Below are 14,494 nucleotides of genomic sequence, written 5' to 3' on the forward strand. Positions count from 1 at the left end.
CACAACCATTCTCTAGGGAAGGCATTCTTATGCCACTTTAAGATTAGACAACTGAGGCTCTGAGAGGCTGAGTGACCTACTGAAGGTCACGCCGCTTGAAAGTGATGAGGCTGGAATTGGAGCTCCAACGCCCATTGCATCTCTGCGCAGGCAGCTCTGCCCCCAGGCCCAGCACAAGCTCAGACACTAAATTCAGGCATAATCTTCCATGACAAGGCACAGCGCAGAAGGGCAGTAAAGAGGCTCAATTGTCCCTAGAAAGCTGGGCCTTCCAGGGCAATGGCTCCAGGACTCCCACTGGCAAAGTGATCCCAAGGTTTACTGAGCCAGGTCACTCTGGAAGGTGTCTATGGTACTGGAGTACTAGAGGGACTGCACAGATTTCCATCCTGAGAAGGAGCAGTGTAGCCCCTGTGGGTTGTAACTAACCCTCCCAGTCCCCTCGCAGGTGAGGGACCACGTTTGTGGAATGCCAACAGTGCCAGCTTCATCCCCCTGCAGGAGCCCCCACCATTCAGCCTGTAACTGTGTCCATCTGTCTGCCCCACGGCCACTACCCACTACCCGACAGCCAGCGCCTGAGGCCAGGGAGGAGGTGACATTCCCTGCCGACATTTGCTGAGCGAATGGACTGGATGGGCCTATATTGGCTGGATTGCTGTCTCTGTTTGCCCAGGTGCTCTGTCTCAGAGACAAGCTCTCAGAAGTGAGGACAGTCTTGAGGCTCTGTGGACAGGGAGCCTCTGCAAACTGGCATCTCCTCTGTGGCAGTGGCTGCGCTCTGGCCCCCCATCTAAGCCTTCCCAAGGGCAATCACTGCCAGAATGCCACAGCGGCCCCATTAGTTCTGGAGGTAAGGAGGCTGAGAGTACCAGAATCCTACAGAAAAAGCAGCAAGCAAGTTCTTTGGCTCCTTATACAATTCATGGGATACACAGGCCCGGGCTTCTTAAACACCCACACCTAGGAAGCAGACAGACAACCCCCGTGCCCCAGTATCCTATTTCAGATGAAAAACTGAAGGCAAGAACATGAAGTGAATGGCAAAAGGTCAAAATTGCCCTGGGGTTGTAGGTCTTCTGAGAACTAGGCCAGTCTCCTCTCCTGCCCTCACAATGCCACTCACGAACAAGCATGTCTTGCTTGTAACTCATTCGGTCAGTCAGCCTGGATTTGAAACCTCCACATTGACTTCAGCCGTCCACGAACAGAAGGAGCCAGGCTTTGCAAGACCAACTTGTATTTTAATCCAAACTTTATCACTTGATAGCTGCATGCTCTTCAGCAAGTCACTTTACTTATCACTTCTAATCCCCTCTTTGGTATTCTTTATTCTCTATCACTGCCGGGTTATTATTATGAGGCTAAGAGGGGACACCATGGTCTTAATCGGAAGATGAATAAGTTATTAGTGTAGATTACATCTGAGCCTTTAGTTAAGACTTATTTACACATTATTACCAATTCTCGACTCCTTCAATAATTAAGTAAAAATTACAGTTTACACGTGGGTCAAACAATGAAGGACAGCAGCACCCTCCACAGGTCAGAGTGGTAATGGCAGTGGTGGTAGTGAAATCTTTGAAAGGGCCATTGTTCTTCAGGGAACAGCAGTCTTGCATCCACAGCTCTCTCTCCCCCTTCTCCAATTAGTGACCCTCCCAAGGAAGTCCCCAGGGTCTCTTATCTGTGTAGACAGTGCTGTGCAGTGGTGGCCTCAGGCAAGTCATTTGACCTCAAGGAACAGCATGTTTCTAGGAGCATAGAGCAGGGGCTCTCACGCAGCAAATGACAGCTATTAGGATCACCATCCTTATTTGCCTCCCACGACTGCAAAGCCCAGGCAGAGGAGAATTGTTTAAAGATGACATACCTTCAGAGTTCTCTTTCCACCTGTGCTTGCGTACCTGATGCCTTGCCACAGACTTGGCTCCCCTCTGGCCTCTCATTTCTAATGTCTACCTCGGAGGGAGTGGTTCTCCATTAAGAGTGACTGTCCTCTAGGGGACAGTTAGCAATATCTGAAGGCATTTTCAGTTCTCACAACTGGGGGACTACTACCAGTATCTGCTGCGTAGATGCCAGGGATGGTGCTAAACATTCCACAAGATACAGGGCAGCCTCCCACCACAAAGAATTATCCAGCCCCAAATGCCTCTGGCGCCAAGGTGGGTCAATCTGGAAGATGGGTTTATTAGAAAAATCCCTAGAATGCCCATCCTGGGTGGGAATGGCATTGCCCCTGAGGTTGTGATTAATCTCACACACCCTATACAGTGTTAGGGACCATGTTCTTGGGGTTATAGTAGGGCTTCCTTCATCTCCCCCAGTACTCGTGCCTGGTGTCTGCCGTTCAAAGACACCTCCCAGCAAGGCAGCCCCATGGAGCAGCACCAAGTTTCTGGAAGAGCAAAACCATCACTCAGGGCATGAAATGTTTTTACCTCTTTAGTCATAAGCTATGGATGGATACCCTGCTACCTAATGCACAGCACTTGCTTCAATAGAGACTCAGGACATTTTTGTTTGGTTGGTTGACTATTGTGTTTGGAATGGATGGATGCACCTTGAATTCTCTCACTGCCTTGCTTAGAGATTCTCAGCATCTATCTGTCACTTTACTCATCCTTTCCACAAGTCCTTTTAAGCAACTGCTCTGTATTGAATTCAGCACTGAGTGTCAGAAATGAAGTATGTACCTGACATTCTTTGCCATGCTCCAGTGACAGGGCCATCATGCTGCAGAGTAGCTTAGTTTGAATCCCAGCTACACTGCCTTCTAGCTGTGTAACATCAAGAAATTCACTCAACCTCTCTCAGAGTCAGTTTTCTCATCCTAAAAAGGTGCAGTGATGCCCCACACCTCTCAGGTTTATGACAAGCACTAAATAACAAAATGGTTGTGATAGAACTGATTTTAAGTTCCCTGGTTCCTATCTTTAAATCCTAGATCTTCTTCTTCTTTCTTTCTTTTTAGCTATGTGACCTTGAGCATAATATGTTCTAGGACCCTTAATTTCCTCATCTGTAAACTAGAAAATAATGTACCTGCCATGCACAAAGTTGTGAAGATTAGGGAAGATGATACCTATAAACCAGTTAGCTGGTTACTGCTGGCATGTTGTAAATACTCAAGTCAACATAACCATTATCATCATTACTGTTACTATTATACTGCTTGCAGTAATAAGCGCAAATGGCTATTTCTGTCCACACTGTAATTCTGGATCTGTTTCAGTTTCTTAAATAGCTGTAGGTGGCTGACAGGCATATATCCCTGTCTCTTTTTTTGTGCCAAGACTGCAGACTGAGGAAAACAATCCAGGCAGAAGGGACCTGCATGGGGATAGGTTTCTCGTAATTCTACCTGCACATATGCAGAGATAAGCTGAACGCTCTCCCAAGCTTTCCTCATCCATGAGACAGTTTATTTAAAACTATCCTGGAATCCCAAGTAATGAAGAATAATGAGACTAGTTACAGACTGTGTGTGGCACAAAGACCTGTCTGCTGTGTGTTTATAGAGATTATCTGGGTTGAGCCAAAGTCCACTCAGAGGGCTCAATTACACAACCATCCCGAAGCTAGCAGACCTAGCCTGTCAAATCCATGGGGGCAAAGACACCATATGATGTGGTTCTGTAACCCCCACAATGCCTAGAATTGCTCTGACACGTAGGAGAGCAGCCTCCCCCCCCCCCCGAAAATGGTATATGTGGCTTCTGGTATCTGCACTTGGGAAGACTATTGGCTCATTTATAGGAATCATGACTGACTCCTGATTGCGGAATTTATTTTTTAATCAGGAAGTTTTCCAATAGTAAAAAATGACACTCAATAGACACACTTAAAAATATTTCCCTTAAAAAAAATCTATATTCTCATCACTCAACAACAACCCTTTTGTATATTTTGTTGCTTTTTTCTTCCAATATTTTCTCTTTGTGCATTTGGGGTTCTGTTTTGCTTTTTGTTTGTTTGAGTGTTTGACATTTTTTAGAAGTTATAACTACACTGTGTAAAAAAATCTGCAGACATTTCCCCCCCTGTTTTTCTGGGTTTGGTTTTCCTCTTATAGACTCTTAGAAGCATTTTAAAATATCATGGCCACATAATATTCCATCAAATGGTTACATCAACTGCTCCTCTGTTCCTGGATATCTAAGTTATATTTCATTTTTATTGTTATACATTTTGGATATGAAGCTTGTGTTCTTATTATTCCAGATGTAACATTATTTCCTTAGGTTATATTCCCAAAAGTGGAATTAGTAGGTCAGAGCATTTTAAAGATTTTACAAGGCATTTTAAAGACCTTTAAAAGACTCTGCAAATATTTCCTATACTACTACTCTGGATATGACTTCAGTGTCTCATTGGTGTAAGTGAATTGCCACCCACCTCCCCAACTTCTACCAAACTCTTTGTTTGTTATGGGGACCTTCTCAGATCTACACTTCCTCATGACTCCAGAGGGTCTGGCTGTTCTCCAAAGCTTCCCTCGATCATCTGTCCAGTGTGACCAGCCAGGGAGCCCCAGCTGGGAAGAAGAGTGGTAGTCTAGTCTCTCCACCTCCTACTCAGCTGAGGCAGTGAGTCCCTAAGTAGGAATGAAAAGTTGCTAGAAGACAACACATCCCTTGTCTACTTACTTTTAACCCCTATAATATAATAAGAGCCTGGTTTTTGTTTGGTTGCCATGGCAACACACCTCAAGACAATAACTATTAGCCTTAGTGCTTAGAGGGAGAAAAACTCAGCTGACAGACAAGTGAGAAAGACTGGGAAGGAAAAGGTTAACCCCCTGCTTCCCCTGTGTGCCTCTGCAAATGGGCCGAGGTAATTAAACATTAAACTTGGGATCCACACAGACACTGGCATAAGGAAGGTTCCAGGTCATCTGTTCCCAGTGCTAATTAAAGTGGATGAAGATAAATCAAATTACCTCCACCTCATCTCTCCTTGATGGAGAATCTTTCAAAACACAGGTCATTTTATCCATGTCCGTGGGTCATTCAGCTCTGACCATGGCCACGGACAACAGTGTGGGAACAACTGTGGGAGTGAGGGGTGGGATGGGCAGAGGAGGGCAAAGGGGGGAGACTGGAACAACTGTAACAGAATAACAATTAAAAATCTTTTAAAAAACAAACAAACATAGGTCATTTTTGAGAATCTTTTTGCCCTTTGGGGGAATTTCATGGCGCCCACACAGCCTGAAATGGTCTTAAAGGCAAGGTGGGTTTTTACATCGTATCTCTGTATCCCACCTTCAAATCTTATCAGTAACACTTCACCAGCGTCCTTAACGCCCAATTCTCATTGGTTTCCCAGTCTCTTCTCCCAGTGCCCAGCCTCGCAACATCACTGCCTGGGCCATTGTCCTGAGACACACCTCTGATGACGTCCCAGTGAGGACCTCTTTGAGCTCCCTATCCCCACAGAAGAGAGCCCAGCTCACAAGCTGGGCACATGGTGCCCCAGGCACAGAGCAGCGCCTCCCCCCTCAGTTCCCTCATGAGCTGTTCATTCCCTTTCAGACTCTGTTCATGCCCTGAGCACATGTATTTTTTTCTCTTCCTGGAAAATACCTCCCCACTCTGAAAAAGCCAACATGAATGCCGTTCTCCTCTAACTTGAGTCATTTCCTCCCCTGGCCCACACACCTCTCCTTTTATACCTGGAATATAGCTCTTCCCACGCTCTATTGCAATTGACTGTTTAGCAGCCCCGCCACCTTGGCAGCCCGTGGGCTGGTCTAGGGCAGGGCCTCTGTGTGCTCATGTCCCTGAACGCTGCCTGGCACAGGGTAGGAGCTCAACACTGGAAGTTACCCTCACAGAGCTGGGCTATTTGGTTAAAAGGATACATTTTTTTTCTATCTGGGGAGAAGAAAATAATGCCTTGAACTTCTCTACCACCAAGCTTCTAAGGAACCCAAACCTCTTTTTTGTACCACCATCATTGAATATGTGCTGGGGTCCTAAAAATGGTGTAACAGTTGAGCACTTGGGTGCTGAAATTGTTGTTATGGTTGTTTTCTGCAGAACAAAGCTCAAAGTTTACACCTATAAACTTTTTGGAGAATCCCACACATACTCAAAAGTAGCAATAATAGAATACTGACTGCCTCCCACACAGCCACGTACCCATTAACCCAGCTTCCCTGGGGATTAACATTTGGCCAAATTTATTTCTTTGTTGCCTCCCTTCCCCCTTATTTAACTGGAGCATTTTAAGGCAAATCACAGACATATCATTTCATCTGTCAATATTTCCTAAACAGTCTAGGTTCAAATTCTAGCCTGTCTACCTACTATGTCTGTGACCTTAGGCAGGGAAATTAACCTCCCTGATCCTCATTGTCTATATGTGTAAAATGAGAATGATTATGGTACATGCACCATGGGGTTCTAATGAGGAGCGGCAGACTATAGCATGAAAAACACATGCCCAGCTCACGTGCTAAACAGTCAGTGTTAGTCATCAAAAGCACTCTTGTTATCATTACCATGACTAAATTTACAGCATAGTCTCGGGGATTTGTGACATGAAAGACATATGACTGCATCAGTAATCATGGCTCTGGAAGCAGAAGGAGGGTGGACTGGAGTGTGGAAAGACCTGAGCCTCAGAGAACAAATAGGAAGCCGGAAGAATCATCCTAGAGGGAGATGATGGAGTCTTGAGCTGTGCAGTGACAGGGAGTGGAGTCAACACACAGGAGAAGACACACACACACACTCTCTCTCTCTCTCTCTCTCTCTCTCTCTCGCTCTCTCTCTCTCTCTCGCTCTCTCTCTCTCTCTCTCTCTCTCTCTGACTCTGCCAGCACCACCAGAAGCTAGGAGCAACACATGGTAAAGGATCTCCCTCAGAGCTTTCAGTAGGAATCTGTCCTGCTGACACCTTGATTTCTGACTTCCAGCTCCAGATCTGTCCAAGAAATTTCTGTTGTTTTAAGCCACCCAGTCTGATGTACCTTACTTCACCAGCCCTAGGAAACAAACACACTATACAAACATTCCCACGTGTTTGTATTTTTTTTTTTTAAGAAAAGAATCATTACCTTAGCAGTACACTGGGTGTAATCTTTTAAACTATTATTTCCAGGTTCTTGTCCATATGCAAACAGTTATTTACTTGGTTGTAGTTAGAGTCAAATACAGTTTTACTTCTGGACTTTTTTCTTTTCACTTGACAGAGCACTAATTTGTGCTGTTGTAATTCAAGGGAATCTCTCTCTACTAGCCATTGGATCACACTAGATCCCATCGCTTCCTTCCTCAGAGTGAAACAGGCCTTCCTGCTGCATTTCCAGCAGGCAGCTCTGCTGATTTTTCTGCTCACATCTCAGTAAGAGCTGGCTCATTACGCGATGGTCCATGCATTGCCCGAGAACCCACTGATTCTAACTTATGCACATATGTCCCCTTGAACCAAATCAGATAAAGCTCAGCTGCTGAGACCTTTGCGGGGCCACACAGAGACACTGAGTGGGTTTAACTAACGGCCAAGCAATATCCTGTAGACTCCCTACTGCACAGAGCAGAAATCAAGTGGTTTGATTTCTTCTCAGTTGCCCTAGAATGGGAGGGGCTGTAGCTGTGGCTCCCTGCCACTTTCCAACATGCAATATTTAAGCCACATGTTAAAGTGGGTCATATCCAAATACCAGCCTGGACTCTCAGGGGATCCTAGTCAGCCGAGCAGGGGGCTTGTCCTTCGGGTCTCTGTGAGTCAGCCAAGCCCAAGGCCTGACTCGTGGTGTGCAGTCAATATTCATTAAATGAAGGACAGGTAAGTTCAGGGTTTAATACTTCAGAGCCCCTAATCACAGTCACGACAAATAGGTGTAGGGTAAGGCCAATGCATTACCTTTAAAGCCACACTTGGTGACTGTGAAGCAGTCAACCCTCGGTCCGCACTTTGTGAAAACCTAACCTAACCAATCTGTGTTCTGAAGTCCGAGACCATATTGTGCTTGTCTGTTACTGAGCATCTGCTGTATACCACATACTCTTCCAGTCCTGGGGATGGAGCAGAACCCAGTCTGCTGTGGGCAAGTCCCTGTCCAAGGTGCCATGTGTGTGCTGAGATGAGGCAGGTGCCTGCCTTGGAAGAGCCCACAGATGGACATGGGAAATTGACTCCTGTCACAATGTAGGTCTCAACTAGGGGTGATTTTGCCTTCCAGAGGCCACTGTCAATGTCTACAAACATTTTTGTTTGTCACACTGGGAAATGCTATTGACATCTAGTGAGCAGAGGTCAGAGATGCTGCTACGCATCCTGTAACACACAGGAGAGCCCCGACAACCAAGGATTATCTGATCCAAAATGGCAATAGTTCCTAGGTTGAAAAATTCTTCCACAGAAAATGGAATAAGTGTCACAAGCAAGGAAGAAACAAGGTGCATATGAAATGTACAGAGGAAATCATGCATTACTGGTTTTAATGCATTACTGGTACCCAGTGCCCTGCAGCCTGCCTTCCTCTCTCCCAGCCCTCACCCGCCCTGGTTGCGTCCTACCCTTGCACATCTGGTTACAGTGCAGCAAGCCCTGGAGCTACACAGGGCTCGGCTTGAAGCCTGGCTTCTCCATGCTTCACTGTTTGACCTTGGGCTAACCCTCAGCTTCATCTCAGCTCTCCTCCACAGGGACTCAAAAAGAAAAGGGAGAATATTTTTATGTACTTCTGATTGACAGTCTGACAAACTCCCACTTACCTCACAGGGTCGATGCCACACAATGAGATCATGCATATAAGGTGTTTTGTTCAGTGACAGCACCTGCTAAGCATTCGTCATATGTCAGCTGCTGTGACGGCACTCAACTATGTCCCCCGCCACCCTTGCTTCATCCTTTAAATGTACTGATTTTTAGATTCAGCTTGTTGAGACTCTCACCTCCTCCTAATACAACCTATGGGCAGTGGTGACTCTCACAGCAGGATGGCCCTACGCCTTCCTGCATCCTTCCCTCCGTGTGGGAGGAGCCATGAAGAACCCCCTTCCATCAAAGTGGTGGAGGACCAGCTTCCGACAAGAGCGCCTCTTACACAACCACCCCTTTCTTCCCGCCTTCCTGCAGACGGCCCCACAGGCCCCGGACGGGTCCCTCCGGCACAGCGGCCCCCACTGGCCGCCTCTAATCGGCACGCCAGGCGCCCTAGCACCTGTCTAAGTCGCAGCTATGCCAACGTATTTCAATTCCTCTGGGGTGCTAAAAATGCCCCAACGCCTGCAAATAAGCCCTTTCTCTCCAAGCCTAAAGAAAGCGCACCTCTACCTTCTAACTGGACTTTTCTACATACCAGCAGGTCTGGGTGTCATCCTTTTGAAAAGACGGCAGGACTCTGAAGGTTCTCTGGGCTCCTTCTCTCTCTAAACCTCTGCCACAAACTCTCATATCTGGCAATCCCAGGTGAAAACATGCAGGGGGCATGGAATGGTATAGTTATTAGTCTGTAAATAATTAAAACAAAAATTGTCTGGAAGAAAGGTAGTTACAGCATTAATAAGGAACTAGCATCCTCCAAGAAGAAATACAGAGTGTGTCTCCCTGCTGGAGGATTTGGGTAAAACATTCAAGTCAAGAATCAGCTGAATGTATTCTGTGTAAGTTCTGCCATTGTCCTGTGAAACTCCAGGAGCGGCAGGGGCTCAGGTTATTTCTCAGCCCCTGTTCAGCACACCCGAGGAGCTTAAGCAACCCACGAGAGTTTTCAGTGTGACTCACCATCATCACCCTCAGCGCTCTTGTGGCCATCAGTGGCTTGTCTTCTGAGTAGAGCCATGTTTACTTAGTTTATTTGTCCTCGTATTTGGCTGAGTGACAAACTTCTCTTGACCTTTAAATCTCAGACTAAAAGTTACTTCCTCTCAGTAGTTTTCTCTGGTTTTCAACCTTCACCCACCCCTAGTTAATTCCTCTTTTGTGCCCCATAACAATTCAGCTGTCCGTTCTACAGATTGTACAGCAGACAGTTTTCTGCAGGGAACAGAGATCATCTCATGCACCTTTTTATTTTCCTCCCAAGCCTCCATCACATGTTGGAATAAAGCGTCCTTTGAGTTTCCACTTTAACTCTATTCAACTATGTGAATCCAATACTGGGAACCATTGTTAAATACAATAAAACAAACACTGGAGGCAAGTCTCTAGATGTTTGTTCATCTTTTGCTTTAGTTCAAAATATAGGAGGATAAAAATCTAGTTTGGCTTGAGTGTGCATTGTGAATGTCTGCAGAACATGACCATAACACATATTTGTTCAAGAGAGTCTCTGTCATCCAAGTATCCGGGGGAAAAAAAGATCAGTTACTCCATTGAGATTCTGCTGTCCTGCTTTTGGCCTTCTCTTCTTCCTCACTCTCGGAAGGTTCGTGACCTCTTCAAAGCCAGCATTCATACTAAAGGCCCCTTAAAAATTCCTCGGGAAGCATCCCCACGGCTGTCCTGTGGCCAAGCAGATACTCCTCTAATGATAGCTGCTTAATGCTTCCTTTCCTTTCAAAGTACTAGCCACCCTTGCAGGGCCAGGACTAGGCTGGGGCAATAAATGGGACTGGGGTGCAGTACTTAAGGAGGCGCTCACTCTCGGGTTCTGACCCAGCACTTGCAGAGCCGTGGGAGTGAGCACCACCGTACAGTTTGCACCCTGTCACCGCCCGTGTCTCATCCTGCTCCACACCCTGCGTTATTGTTTTAGCAAGAGAAAATAAGCAAATTTAATACATATTTATGGGACCTCCACATGCACGAGAGGTTCCTCCCTGCATTACTGCAAAGCCCCACATGCGACTGGTTCAAAAAGAACTTGAGTGTCTGAATCTTTTCTCTGCCCTTCCACTGTGTCAGTCATGATCTCTGATGTTTTCCTTTCCAGTCACTTCTTGCATCTAGGTCAAAATCTCGGGGCTCGCTCACTGTGGACTCCCGTGGCTACTTGACAGAAAACAGAAATTCCAGATTCCAAGTCTACATGCAATGAATGTGTTACTTTTCAACACCCACTTTGGATTTTACACAATCCCAATGATGGCCATTGTTAATATCAGTAATCTTCCACAGATGACTTTGGTAGATGTGCTTCTTAATTGTAGTATTACTCATTTCTTATTTTCAAATCTTTTAATTTATCATCTAATAGGCATAGTGATCCATGAAATACTCCATCTTTATTTTATTCCTATTTTAGGTGGCTAGGCTTATTACTATTCATAGCACAAACCCAATGTTTTGATTATTAAGTGGTGTCATTTTTACCCTAATGACTTTGTGTCTTACACACCATTCAAAAGGAAATTGAATCTTAATGAAACACTAAATGAGACCCCAAACAAAGACTGAGCATCGTTAACCCTCACTGCCCAAGTGTGAAAGAACGGACTACTCAGTTAGAACGGGATGGAAGATACTCTAGAGCTCTATGACCAAAGGCCCCAATCCATGTCCCCAGAATCCTGCCCCTCATTCACTTCTGCTCTTTGGCCTCCCGCCCACTGGCCTCTCTTCTGTCTCCCTTCACATTCTTCTCCCTGTGCTTGGAATGGTCCTTTCACATCCTAGTCATCCTTTAAACCCCATCTTAATTATCACTTCTTTAGAGAAGCCCTCTGTAATCTTCCCAACCAGGTCCAATCCCCTGTTCACATTTTCATGACACCATCCTAGAATTACCAACTGGTGATCTTACATTTATGTGAGTCATTCTTTGATTGATTAAGTCTGTGTCTCCTGTAAGATCATAAACTTCACAAGGGCAGCAGATATTATAGGTGTTTGCTCACCATTATTTCACCAGGGTTCCAGAAACCCCGCCTCTTCAGACAGAAATAAGAGTGATCCTAATTACTGCTCCTCTGCAAACATGACCTGAGCCATTGTATTTCCCTGGGGGTCATGCTTGAACGCCATCCTGAATGCCAACGGGCATGAACCAATGGTACAGGATCAACTCGGATAGGCTGTGATCCACGTGAGGGCTAAACATTCTTTAAATTGTGAAATTCTTATTGTTATGATTAGTCTATTTAACAAATAAAACTGTGATTCTCTCAGGACAGAGAAAGCATATCGATTTCACCCAGTACTCTATACACAGCTCCTGGGATAGGGTTTTGGCACTGCCGAGTGAAGAAGCTCGTGACTGAATACATGAATGGACAGAATAGCAATTCTCACTTAACATATTAAAAAGCTGAGGGACAAAGAGATGAAATGACTTGCTGGAATTACCGAGTCAAAGCAGAAGACTCAGGGATCTCCTGCCACCATCCACCTTGGATAGTATTAAGGTGGCCTCCCAAGGACAAGAAGTGTCAGAAAAGGCTCAGGTGGCCTCTGTACTCAGGATCTTGGCATCTTATGGTGTTTGAATGACAAGACTCAAATTTCCTCCCACTGTCTGGATGGTAGACCAGCACCAGCGGAGATGGCCTGAGAATACCCGGAATTCCTCGTTCTGGAAAACCCAGCTACTATGACCAGATCTATCCAGCCATGCAGAAGGCCGTGGAGTCTCAGACTGGGTGTGGGAACCATGCCCCGATTATGAACAGACTCCACTGGGCCCCCAGGCAGCACTGAGTGGGCCACAAAGAGACAGCTGCCTAGGCCAGGGGCTCTGGGATGTGGTATAAACAGGAGAGAAACCTCTGGGTACAGCTCAGCCACATGGTATCTCACTCTCTCCACATATCCATTTCTCATTCATTCATTCATTCATTCATTCCATTCTAGAGTCTATCCTATGCCAGATACTTCTTTGCACTGGGGTCCTGGAGGTTAGTGCCATTGCTCAGCCCACCTGGACTACACTCTCTGATGTAGTTGTCACTAGCCATGTGCAGCCCTGGGGCACATGAGGTGTGGCTAGCCTGAAAGAGACGTGCTATAAGTACAGAATACACCCTGGATTCTGAACACGTAGTACAGAAAGAAAAGGAATATAAAAAAGCTCATCAATACTTTACTATATATTGAGTATATATTGAAAAAATAATACTTTGGACAGATTTGGTTAAGAAGTACATTATTGAAATTAATTTCACTAGTTTCTTTTTACATTTCTTTTTTTTTTTTTATTTTTTTATTTTGGTTTTTCAATTACAGTTGTCCCCTTTTCCCCCAATTTCTCTCCCCCACCCAACCCACTCTTTTTACATTTCTTACTGTGACAAATGAGATAAGTTTTAGTTACGTCTGTGGAATAGCGCTGGTCTAGAGACCTGCCACATAAAGGAGTAAGTCCAGTGAGTACATTTCAAGCCGGAGGCTGCGGGTAACATTACCAGCTGGCCCAAGGTGCTGAGGGCGCCGAAGGAGACTAAGCCCAGACAGTGAGGGGCAGGGGTGAGGGGAGCAGAGCAGCGTCCTGGAAGAGTTCACATCGAAATCAGCAGCTCCAAGACTAAGCTGAGCTAGCTCCCGGGCCACGGCACTTGGGGAAAACCCAGTCTGTATCAAGGCACAAAGCTGAGAGGCCCCGTGAACTTTAGATATGCCTGGAGGGGCAAGAGTGGAAGAGAAATGGGGAAGGGGAAGCAATGGAGCCAGAAAGGCTGAGACATCAGCTCCTGGAAAGGAATCCAGTGCTGTGCCACAGAATTTTAGGAGCAGCCACATGCAGTTCTTAATTTCATAGGAGCCACTGTCAGAGAGGTGAAAAGTAGTTGACGTTAACCTTAGAAATATGTTTTACTTAACCCATTTAAAATATTTCAACATGTAATCGAGGTCAGCCATTCTTAATGAGACAGTTTGTGTTCTCTTCTATTATTATTAAGCCTTTGAAGTCTGGTGTGCGCTTCACATTCCTGCACATCACACGCGATAGCCATGCTGCAGGTGCTCGGTGCCACGTGTGCCAATCAACGCTGGACTTTCATCCCGAGTGTCATGGAAAACAGTTTTAGGCACAGGTGTGCCTGAGAAAAATCTCTCTGGGAGGTATGAGAGAGACAAATAGCTTTCTGGGGGCTGTCACCACCATCTGGTTGCTGTCACCTACTGAGGCACCTTAGTTTGTAAACTGGCAACTTGGGAGCAAATTTTCCTTCTGCAGGCTTGACCCAGCAACAGTGTTATTTGAGGGCAGTTTTGGGCTGCAGACCGCAGAGCCCTGTCCTGGGTTTTGTCCAGAGTTCTGAAAAGGGGAAGCTGCTCCCTCAGGTCCCATCTGGTTCTTACCACCTTTCAGACGCTCACCTGGAACAGACTCCTTAGATTTTTTCACCTCCTGGTTTCTTATCTGTGAAACTGTCATGCCAATACTTGCCTCAAAGGCTTGGTGTACAGATAAAAAAATGAAGCAACGTACGTAAAATGCCTCACACTGCGCCTGATAAAGAATTGATTAAAAAAATGGTAGTGTTTTTCTTTCTAAGTTATCATCAAAAGGACTCTTTCATATCTCCAAGAGCAGCTAAGAGGATAGAAACTCAAACAACATGACTGAGGATCAGACTGCCTTAGTCGTCTGTCG

General features: G+C 45.7%; 1 protein-coding gene and 1 long non-coding RNA gene across 2 annotated transcripts in view; one reads left to right on the forward strand and one right to left on the reverse strand.

Moving 5' to 3' along the window:
• The window catches only part of LOC149994256 (uncharacterized), a 105,593-nt gene extending 95,794 nt beyond the window's left edge, over positions 1-9,799 (reverse strand). Inside the window, exon 1 of the long non-coding RNA XR_016507648.1 lies at positions 9,745-9,799. This is a non-coding gene — a long non-coding RNA (uncharacterized LOC149994256). The remainder of the gene's footprint in view (positions 1-9,744) is intronic.
• VAT1L (vesicle amine transport 1 like) overlaps positions 1-14,494 on the forward strand; it is a 139,128-nt gene that overhangs the window by 119,672 nt on the left and 4,962 nt on the right. The gene's annotated exons all lie outside the window — the stretch shown is intronic.

The sequence above is a fragment of the Furipterus horrens genome, unplaced genomic scaffold, assembly GCF_987537825.1.
Source record: "Furipterus horrens unplaced genomic scaffold, mFurHor1.1.pri manual_scaffold_13, whole genome shotgun sequence".
Classification (NCBI taxonomy): domain Eukaryota; kingdom Metazoa; phylum Chordata; class Mammalia; order Chiroptera; family Furipteridae; genus Furipterus; species Furipterus horrens.